Source organism: Agrilus planipennis, unplaced genomic scaffold, assembly GCF_000699045.2.
Source record: "Agrilus planipennis isolate EAB-ADULT unplaced genomic scaffold, Apla_2.0 scaffold57, whole genome shotgun sequence".
Classification (NCBI taxonomy): Eukaryota; Metazoa; Arthropoda; class Insecta; order Coleoptera; family Buprestidae; genus Agrilus; species Agrilus planipennis.
The window spans coordinates 884,204-896,329 of NW_020438879.1; positions in this window are offsets into that span (position 1 = coordinate 884,204).

Sequence of the window (12,126 nt, forward strand, 5' to 3'; positions counted from 1 at the left end):
AAAGTCGTCGTGGATTTAATGCCATGTTATCAAGTCATATAAAAGAAATAATTAACCAAAATACAGCTTGCTACGATTCCTATTATATCAAACCGATCACCCAGAGAAATGTATAATTCTTGACGAACTAATAACCTTCGCAGTTTTTGCTAGTAACCGGACTTGTCTTCAAATGTGTCTTTGATTATTGCAGTCTTGACCTTTATTGACGAAAATGATACGAAATTTTATTTTCACAAATTATTTTGTTAATATCCTACTTGTCTGCTCACGGCTGTCCCACTTGACATTTTTATCATTTTGTGAAATAACCTTAATATATAGAGATACGAGATATGATAAAATAATAAGAATAATCCTTTATTTTTTTAAAAAATATTTATTTAACTATTAGTGTCTATTGTACCCCCTTCAAAGTGTTCCCCCTTTTAATATATACACTTATGGCACCGTACGTTACAGTCTGTTCGTACGCCTGTCTACAGATGGTCTTCAGCTCGCTCTGTGATGTGACCTTTATCTCATCTATTTTTGAAAAACGTTGTTCTTTTCTTTTCCAGTTTCGGAAATAGGAGAAAGTCGCGAAGTAGTGGTGAAAAATCCACAAGTTGTCTCTCTCAAGTTCGAGTCTTTCTTTTGGTTACCTCACGAAAATTATATAAAACTTGTAGGTAGTACTCTTTATTGACAGTCGGTAAATATTCATAATAAACTATCCCATTCTAGTCAAAGAAAACGGTTAGAAGAACTTTAACACTTAACCTTTTTTTGGTCTTGACTCTTAAGGAAATCTACATTGAGACGATTTAGCCTTCGTTTTGATATGGCAGCCGCAAACACGTTTGAGCAAGTCTCTGGATAGTCAACAATGTCACTAGGCAATTGCTCAGCGATAGCTACGCAATGCCGTTTTCGTTGAAAATACAGCTTATTTCGCTACAACTCGTTTCATCGGTAAAAATCGCTTCGCAAGAGCCATATGAGATTACTAAATCTTCAGAAAACTCTCTAATGATAAATAATTCTTCTATTACAAGTACAATCTATTTAATTGTATCCAAGTTTCTGTCACTGATGGACGCCCTGACTTTCCGACATCTTCATTGTCGTTTCATATTTTCTGAAAGCGTTTTTGTACCATTCGTAAACTCGTGTTTTCAAGATACAGCGCGAATTTCAAAATGCACCTTACTGTTTGATCACACTTTCTAACTCTCGTCTTTGAATTTCCCTTTAATTCGAATTATTCCGACTAGAATTGGGAATGTTGATCATTTCTTGGCGCACGTAGCTCATATCATTACATTTAGAGTTAACTTACAAGTACAACGCTGTCCACATCTTTATCTTGCTCTTCAAAAATTCAAATGGACCCCACCCACCTCGTTTGGACTGGCCGACTCCATATTTTGAGCTGTTTTCAGGTTTTGAGCGTACTTAATGACAATTTCATGGAAATTAGAAAAGTAGTTTATCATCCATACTTATTGTTAGGCCGGATTCAATTACAATAAATCAGCAAAATTCCCTTCTCACTTTACTTAGACTTAAAATTAGAAATGACAGTAACGTTTAACTCGAACTATATTAAAGTTCAAAGTGATCCGTTTTTCCTGTTTAAATCGAACTTCCTGCAAGTCGAACAGTTGAAGGCGACAGTGCTCTAAAAAATGTTTGAAATCTCCATAATTTTCATGATTTGTTCAGTTTGGTGAGTTTATGGGTTTGCGGGTAAACCAAGGATCACCAAATATCCGTTTAGAATAAGTGAAAATGTACTAGGAATGTTCTTGAATATTTCTAAGGTGATTTTCACCTAAAATGCTCTCGAATATCTAAAATTGTCCTCCAGAACGTTCGAGAACCGTTATGTGTAAATGATGGAGTTGGCTTCTGACAGTTATTATTATATCGTATCCGGTCGACGTTCTAAGTTCCAGCCTCTGTCCAGTGCTGTAAAAAGTTGATAGTTTCTTCATCAAAGTGCTGGGAATTGTTCCTAAATTCCTAAATTGTACCACTCGAAAAGGTGTCCATAATCCTCTAATTGGCCGTAATCGTACAGATTGTCATCCGCCTTGCCCTGTTTAAGGATATTGTTCATCGTGTGCACAGGTTCGTTTTTTATTCAGTTTAAGGTCCGCCATAGCGGGTATGATGCCCGCTTGGGAGCTCTTCGGTGACCTGACTGCCTCTAATGGCCTTCCAAGCCGTCAGTCTTTCGATATCCTCCCGGTTTTACGAGGGTTTTTTGACTTTACACGGGGTTCAGCAAGATTTTTATAGCCCTCCATGGAGTGCTTGGCGTCCTTGTTCTCTCTTTCTTGGTCAGAATTTCTCGCTGTATTTTTGGGGACGCAATACCGATGAGTTTGTAGAGCTTCTCTACGGGTGCTGGTTAAAAAACTTAAACTTTTGGGTGTTTCATTCCCACCAGCCACTAATGCTAGTGGGCGGGCAGTCCCTTCGAACTACGCCGGAAGGTAGGGCGGAACGTCGTCTTCAGCCTCCTTTCAAGAATCATGGGAATGGGTGGGTGATGGTTCGGGTGAGAAAGATGAGACAGACGAAATGGAGACAGAAGAGAACGAAAGATTATCTGTGGAATATTACTGACCCAGCATTTACCTAAGTGATCTTCGGAAACAGCAGATAAACTTGGATTAAGGTAGACGAACCCGGAATCGAACTGGCGTTCTCCAGAATGCTAAGCAATGGTCTAAACCTGTAGGTCATGCTGCTCGGTGTTGATGTTAGGCAGCCAGTTGTTATACTGCAGGCATCGTTGAGCACTACATCTTTTTCGCAGTGTTTTTTAGGTCAGTGATCTATTAAATGTGACCCCGAGATACTTTGGATATTCTGTGTATTGGAGCCTAATGCCTCTCTAGTAAACCTTCAGTTCCCGTTTAGCTTCCCTATTACGGAGATGCAACAGTCGCTCTGTGTTTTTTGCTGGTTCGGTTTTAGTTTGTTTTCTATGTAGTACTCATCTAATTTCTGCACACTACGAGGGTGGATTGATAAGTTTCCGGCCTAACCAAGAGATGACGCCACTAGGCCTACCTTGAGGTGACATTCTATAGTACCATCCTTGGATAGCTTGTAGCTATAGTTTCAGCCCGATCTCCTTGCTAGTGTAGGTTTGACAGCACGCTGAACAAGACGCCTCTGTGGTTTTCGTAAAAATGGAAAAGCAGGAAAATCGTGCTGTCATCAAATACTTTTATTTGAAGGGGTTAACGCCGAAGGAAATTAAAAAAGAGATGGACTCAACACTGGGGACATCCTCCCCGTCATATTCAACCGTTAAGCAGTGGGTTTCCGAGTTTAAAAAGGGTCGTGTGAGCACCTCTGATGGGCCTCGCTCAGGACGCCCCGTTGAGGTCACAACTCCAGATATGATCGAAAAAATTCATCAAATAGTGCTGGGAGACCGCAGATTGAAAGTGCGTGAGATAGCTGAGACCTGTAAGATGTCATATGAACGTGTGCAACATATTTTGCACCAACATTTGCATATGGAAAAGCTCTGTGCAAGATGGGTGCCGCGTTTGCTAACAGTCGACCAAAAATTGATTCGAAAAAACATTTCTACCGCAAATTTGTCATTGTATAAGCGTAATCCAAGCGAATTTTTGCGTCGATTCGTAACCGTTGACGAAACGTGGGTCCACCACTACACTCCTGAAACCAAAGAACAGTCTAAACAGTGGATTGGACCAGGGGAACCAACTCCAAAGAAGGCAAAAACAATTTTTTCGGCGAACAAGGTTATGGCTACTGTTTTTTGGGATGCAAGAGGTATTATATACATTGATTACCTTGCAAAGGGTAATACTATCACTGGTCAATACTACGCAGACTTATTGCAACGTTTGAGCCACGAGGTGAAAATTAAACGACCTCATCTGGCGAAGAAAAAAATCTTGTTTCATCACGATAACGCACCAGCGCACACGTCAATCGTTGCGACGGCTAAAATCAACGATCTAAAGTTTGAATTGATGCCGCACCCTCCTTACTCTCCAGACCTAGCCCCGAGTGACTATTTTCTGTTCCCTAATCTCAAAAAATGGCTTGGCGGTAAGAGATTTGCGGACAATGAAGAAGTAATCGAAGCTGTAAATGGTTATTTTGAGGAGCTTGACGAATCAGTCTATAGAGATGGCATTAATAGACTGGAACACCGCTATGAGAAATGTATCAGCCTTGGAGGAGATTATGTTGAGAAATAAAAAAAAAAAATTTTTAAAAACCTTGTTTTTCTTGGTCAGGCCGGAAACTTATCAATCCACCCTCGTATATTAGGGTATTTTTATATATTCGACTTAAGTGTCCTAAAAACATTTTTGTAGTGTTTGAAATTTCTCCAGCCTGGTGTACGTCTGGGTTTGAAGGTCGGCCACTGTACACCCGTTGAGAATTAGCTAGTTATTAAAAATAAGAATGAATTTCCAAAATATTAATAGATTGTTATTATATTACATAACATAATCTATGTAGAATTATTCTGCATGAATGTTATCATTTTAGAAACTAAATTACCTAACTCTTTCTTACATAAACCCTGTACGAGCTTTATAATAAACGATAAAACAGTTTTATTAAGAAATAACAGCAACAACAAATACTTAACAACTATTTGCACTAGTTCAAGCTGCACTAATTTAAGTATTTAAACAAAATAATACAAATCGATTGTTTTATTTGTTTGGTTATGTACTTACAAAAACTTACATTTGAAAAATGTATCTGTGAAGAACCGAAACTTATTAGTGCCATCTCTAACATTTGTCTAATAACAAGAGAACGTTACTGGTAACTTACAATAATAATAATAATAGTAATAATTAAATAGTTATTTTAATAGGTAGATGCATAAATTTGGATGCCATTTTTGAAAGTGGACCTCTTAAGCACATCTGCAAAACGGAACGTTTTTGGTAAAATTCTACCTTACATGATGTTTTACAGTTAGATGTACGATAATTGTATTTATTGGAATGTTGTGTGCAAAGATATGTAGATTTACTGCTTGTGGTGAGTAATTTATTTGCTTTTACGATAGTAAAATGTTAATTGTTATACAGGAAAGTAATAAAATTGCTTTTCTGTGCTTATCAAGAAAACCCAGTCGTAACGTATTTTAGTTTCTTTTTTACAGTAAACTACTGCTGGTGATATGGTTGGAGCTGAAATTCAATTTTGAAATAGAATTCGCACCCATTTGAAATATAAATGCACTGCGAAGCATAAAAAATTGTAACGACGGTTTAGAAATTAGTGGGCACTCATTGATAACGAAGCAGATCTGTAAAGTTTAAAAATTGGTTAAAACGCTTCTTTAAACACTTATTTTGTTTGTTATTACTTTTAAAATGGTGATGAGATGAGATGAGAAAAATAAAATATTAAAAGTATTTATCATTAAAAGGTACTGTAAAATTCTTTTCAATCCTAAATTCCCCTTTGGCTAACAAGNTTATTTTGTTTGTTATTACTTTTAAAATGGTGATGAGATGAGATGAGAAAAATAAAATATTAAAAGTATTTATCATTAAAAGGTACTGTAAAATTCTTTTCAATCCTAAATTCCCCTTTGGCTAACAAGTACGGTTTAACAGTAGTTTATAGTCTGCCAAATAATCTACAATATCTATTAGGTAATCCAAACGATAATATAAAAACCCAAGGGAAAGCTGGAGTGTACAGTGTAAAATGTAAAATTTGCTATAAATTTGGCTCATTTAGAAACAATAGAATGAAAAAATATAGTATAGACTCCCACATATTTGGTAATAATTATGGAAGAGGCTTAAATACAAATAGAATAATATCTTTTTTTAATTTTTTTCTTTACATTATTCTCGAGGATGGGAATCTTCAAAAGACATCTCCAGAAGGGAAGTAGTATCGGATTTTTACCGACTAAAACCCCTCCTTCAGAGGGGTGATCTACCCGGGGGTTATACAACCCCGGCAAGGAAGTGGAAGGGTTAGGAGTGGGATGACGATTGAGTTGGTAAAACGGTTGAGTGGGCGGAGGAGATGGAAGTATTTGGGGGAGGAAACGTCGAAAATAGGTGACCCACATCTGGTGTGATGAGTGGTCACACGCGCTAAGAATAGTAGCTAAGTAGAATATGTTTCGCCCACTTTAAATGTAGGTATTATTTTATTATATTATTATTATCAACGCGAGACTGGTCTTTTAGTTAGTTAAATTTAATTAGGAGCATGACTAATCCTTTCTTTCTAGACACTTATGACAGTATTGGATTATACCAAAACAAAGAAAAGCTAATCAACTCAAACAGCAGTCCTTTCCTAAACACGAATCTTTTCAATTTTTTCCTTGGTCCATTAATCAAGGCGACTAATTTTACTTTACAGGTGGCTCAACGAAGCATATACAATGTACTGTTCACTGTTAATATTGGAAATTTAGTGTATTGCTGTCGTATCCTACAATTATTAAACTCACTAGTGTGGCTTCCCCACTCTCTCTAGAGAAGCTTCTTTGAGTTTTCATTCGCAATTTTGATATTTCAGAATATCTAAGAGAGGGAGCTAAACTTCGTATTTCCCTAAAACTAGAACAACCACATCCTTAACTATTTGGGAACAGTAATCTAACCTAGGTCTACCTCTACCCCTCCTAGCTCCTGTTTCTGCCTCTAATATGTCTCTGACTAGACTTTCATGCCTGAGAAGGTGTCCTACCAACCTATCTCGCCTATTTTTTATTGACTTCCATAGATACCTCTGTTCTCCTATTCTTTCTAACACCTCTTCATTTCTAACATTTACTACCCACGTTCACTAATACCTACTATATCTAATTCTAATCTATCCATCTCTACTTTTAAATTGTCTTATTTTCCTACTAGCCTCATTGTCCTAACATTCTACGCTCCGACTCGTGAAATATTGCACCTACTATAATCGTAAGATCAAACGAACTTACCTTAAGTGATGTTCGATCTTGATTATATGAAGGCCTCGTCGAAATAAATAAACGTGTATTGTAGTACCTCCGCCACTGGCTAAATATTCACAACTTTAAAGAAACTACTATGACTCCCTTCCACTCTTTATCGCGTCCGTTGCCTCAGTCTTCGTTTTTGTGCGAAAGTATTCACACGTTGGTCGCGTCCGTTTACGAAAACGTTTGCTAAACGTTGACATTATGCCTCGAAAAATCACCAAAAGGAAAAGGAGTCCGAATAGTTCTAAGGATCAGCATGGAGTTTTTAAAATTCTAAAGACTCGAGTTCAGACTGGAAAAAATGGAAAAACGCCATAAAAACATGGCGGAACGCCGAGTTACGGGTCGAGTTCGAGTTCTATCATCAGACAGTTCGAGCGAGGGAGAAGGAGGCAGCGAAAATGTTTGTGCAAGAAAGAGACGCTACAGCTCCTCGCCATCGTCGCTTTCTTCGCAAATGTCAGCTCACAGTGCTGCGTTGTCAGAGTTACCCGAAGCGGAGTCTTTTGATGCTATTTATAGACACAGAGACGGTGTGAGCGACCGTACCACACCAAATCGTAGCAACGTCCAAGAGAGTGGACCCAGCGGTGTTGCTACCGTTGTCAGTTCTAGTTTACCTGGTAAGGGCTTTTTATTTTTCTTAAGGAAATGAATGTTTTGAGGGAAACATTCCAAAGATTGTCTGCTTGGGTTACAGACAAATAAAACCAAGAGAGTTTTTTCTCTCTCTCCGTTTGTGATAACGGAATTAAACGCATAACTTCCGATTGGGACATCGGAAAGAGATGCCTCCGTTTGTGATAACGGAATTAAACGCATAACTTCCGATTGGGACATCGGAAAGAGATGCCTCCGTTTGTGATAACGGAATTAAATGCATAACTTCCGATNATGTCCCAATCGGAAGTTATGCGTTTAATTCCGTTATCACAAACGGAGGCATCTCTTTCCGATGTCCCAATCGGAAGTTATGCGTTTAATTCCGTTATCACAAACGGAGGCATCTCTTTCCGATGTCCCAATCGGAAGTTATGCGTTTAATTCCGTTATCACAAACGGAGGCATCTCTTTCCGATGTCCCAATCGGAAGTTATGCGTTTAATTCCGTTATCACAAACGGAGGCATCTCTTTCCGATGTCCCAATCGGAAGTTATGCGTTTAATTCCGTTATCACAAACGGAGGCATCTCTTTCCGATGTCCCAATCGGAAGTTATGCGTTTAATTCCGTTATCACAAACGGAGGCATCTCTTTCCGATGTCCCAATCGGAAGTTATGCGTTTAATTCCGTTATCACAAACGGAGGCATCTCTTTCCGATGTCCCAATCGGAAGTTATGCGTTTAATTCCGTTATCACAAACGGAGGCATCTCTTTCCGATGTCCCAATCGGAAGTTATGCGTTTAATTCCGTTATCACAAACGGAGGCATCTCTTTCCGATGTCCCAATCGGAAGTTATGCGTTTAATTCCGTTATCACAAACGGAGGCATCTCTTTCCGATGTCCCAATCGGAAGTTATGCGTTTAATTCCGTTATCACAAACGGAGGCATCTCTTTCCGATGTCCCAATCGGAAGTTATGCGTTTAATTCCGTTATCACAAACGGAGGCATCTCTTTCCGATGTCCCAATCGGAAGTTATGCGTTTAATTCCGTTATCACAAACGGAGGCATCTCTTTCCGATGTCCCAATCGGAAGTTATGCGTTTAATTCCGTTATCACAAACGGAGGCATCTCTTTCCGATGTCCCAATCGGAAGTTATGCGTTTAATTCCGTTATCACAAACGGAGGCATCTCTTTCCGATGTCCCAATCGGAAGTTATGCGTTTAATTCCGTTATCACAAACGGAGGCATCTCTTTCCGATGTCCCAATCGGAAGTTATGCGTTTAATTCCGTTATCACAAACGGAGGCATCTCTTTCCGATGTCCCAATCGGAAGTTATGCGTTTAATTCCGTTATCACAAACGGAGGCATCTCTTTCCGATGTCCCAATCGGAAGTTATGCGTTTAATTCCGTTATCACAAACGGAGGCATCTCTTTCCGATGTCCCAATCGGAAGTTATGCATTTAATTCCGTTATCACAAACGGAGGCATCTCTTTCCGATGTCCCAATCGGAAGTTATGCGTTTAATTCCGTTATCACAAACGGAGAGAGAGAAAAAACTCTCTTGGTTTTATTTGTCTGTAACCCAAGCAGACAATCTTTGGAATGTTTCCCTCAAAACATTCATTTCCTTAAGAAAAATAAAAAGCCCTTACCAGGTAAACTAGAACTGACAACGGTAGCAACACCGCTGGGTCCACTCTCTTGGACGTTGCTACGATTTGGTGTGGTACGGTCGCTCACACCGTCTCTGTGTCTATAAATAGCATCAAAAGACTCCGCTTCGGGTAACTCTGACAACGCAGCACTGTGAGCTGACATTTGCGAAGAAAGCGACGATGGCGAGGAGCTGTAGCGTCTCTTTCTTGCACAAACATTTTCGCTGCCTCCTTCTCCCTCGCTCGAACTGTCTGATGATAGAACTCGAACTCGACCCGTAACTCGGCGTTCCGCCATGTTTTTATGGCGTTTTTCCATTTTTTCCAGTCTGAACTCGAGTCTTTAGAATTTTAAAAACTCCATGCTGATCCTTAGAACTATTCGGACTCCTTTTCCTTTTGGTGATTTTTCGAGGCATAATGTCAACGTTTAGCAAACGTTTTCGTAAACGGACGCGACCAACGTGTGAATACTTTCGCACAAAAACGAAGACTGAGGCAACGGACGCGATAAAGAGTGGAAGGGAGTCATAGTAGTTTCTTTAAAGTTGTGAATATTTAGCCAGTGGCGGAGGTACTACAATACACGTTTATTTATGAGACGAGGCCGAATATAATCAATATATTTCACTGTAAAGCTACAACTATTCAACGCAAACCATTGATGTGTATGTGTGGCAGTAGCCTTCTCAAGCCTTCCTCGTGCACTACGGTGGTTACATGTTGGTAGCTGTAGTGGTGTGGCAGATGTGATGATTAAAATTGGTCGACCTAAAGCATTATTGTCATATTTCGGCCAGTCTTCTAAAATATGTTTGGTACATCCAAATAAATAAATAAATGCACTAAATGCTTATAGCGTAGTCCTTAGCCAGAATACTCTCAAGTTTCTGGAATTGTGCTGAGGTAGAATGCTGTAGAGTGGATTGGTGTAAAAGAATCGAAAATGTTGTGGAATATTCGAGTCATGTGGAACTGGCGGAGCTGGCAACTGAGACTATTACGCTAGAGCGTTTTCATATATGTATATCGATCACTCTCCTAAAAAATGTTTGAAATTTGAAATCTGCAACAATCGAGATTTCTCTAGTCTGGTGTATGTTTGGGTTTGCAAGTAGCAAGTCCACCACAAAACACCCACTTAGGATAAGTAAGAATCAATACCCATCGAATTGGGTTGTCATCAGCTGGGCATCAGAATTGAGATTATTGAGGAGGACCACTTAGGTTTCGAAATCCTTATAGGTTTATATATGTGGAATTTTGACTTAAGGTGTTAATCAGTTCAATTTCACAAAACTGTAATTAATTTTCAGTGGAATAAAACCGAAAAGTATATTAGAAATTTCACAAAATGCTTGAGCGTTTTTAAGCAGATATTGACACATTAGTGCTACTTTTAGAAAATAATACTATGTCACTCTAAGAAGCAGTTATCTGTATTATGGTACAATCATGAGGTATTGCATTCTAAACAATTCATTCAGAAACAAACACCACATCTTGAATGAGAAATTGAAAGATGCCACCGCATTTTCTTCATTTACCAGAACTCACATAAACACCGGATTTGTCGTGACTTATTTTCACGTTTCCTTTCAATGTCGTTAACTTGAAAGCGTCTCGTTAAGACAAAACATGTGTTTTTGTACCACGACGCGAAACTTTCATTTTAGGTCGATGCGTAGTTTATTCTTACATTTGATAGTTTGCGATATAACATAACTAAAAATGGGACACTAATATTTTGTTAAACTTGAAAGAAAGAATGTACGAAAAAATTTGATTAAATGAAAAAAGCTGTTTCTCAAATAAAAAAAAATTGTAAATCGCCAACTTAATCGGTGACTCTAGCTTTTTAATTAAATTCTTTAATCAAGTATTTTTTGTAAATTAATAAGAATTTTTTCTTACTTTAATCAAAAATTCATTAATTTATAAATCTATAAGATTCCTATCAATAATATTTATAAATAGCTGTAAATTGTACTATAAGATTTAGAATTAAAAAAAAATAGGTACTTATTTGAAGTACCTACCTAACTGTACAAGAACAAGTAAAAACTATTTAATTAAAAATTAATTCTTTATTATTATTATTAGGACAATTAAAATCAAATAAAAAATATATATTTAAACACTTGGGTACTTGAAATTCAATATTTTTTCTCACACGATTAGTCTCGGTAGATATTACTCCTTAACGCTTGATAAATGACTATTGTATGCTAATTAATTTTGTGTTAACTGATAACAACAGTGCAGAGATAAGCACATTAGCAAATAATTCACTAATAAATATTAATAGCCAACTAGATGCATGGAAAACCCACAATTAAGGATTTATCCATATGTACGAGAAAAGTCATAGGTACATGCATGTATTTACCTGTCGATAACATGGATTGAAAAGAGAACGTGTGTGAATTAAAAAGAGAAAGAGTGATAACCAATAAGACATAGGTATTTCAGATTTAAGAATTAATTATTAAGTCTAATGGATGTCTATTTATGTCTTAAACGCCGCTTGCCAACTGATGTATGCCTTAGATTTCCTTTTTTTATGAGGCAGACTAATCCTTTATGAGAGGTAGACATGCTATCAATTTGTTTTTTTTTTAGTGTAACACAACTTTATGATGCCTCTGTGTTGTTGGTTGTTATCCGTACATTTGCATAGAAAGTACGTGAGGAAGACGGAAATATTATATTTATTATTATATTGCATCAGGATTTACTTTATTATTGTTGAAACGTTTCAGTTAACGAAATTTAAATATTATCCAACTTGTTATGAAATAATAAATACAAACGGTAAAAAAAATTATAAAAAAGAATGGCTAATGGAGTATCACAAATTTC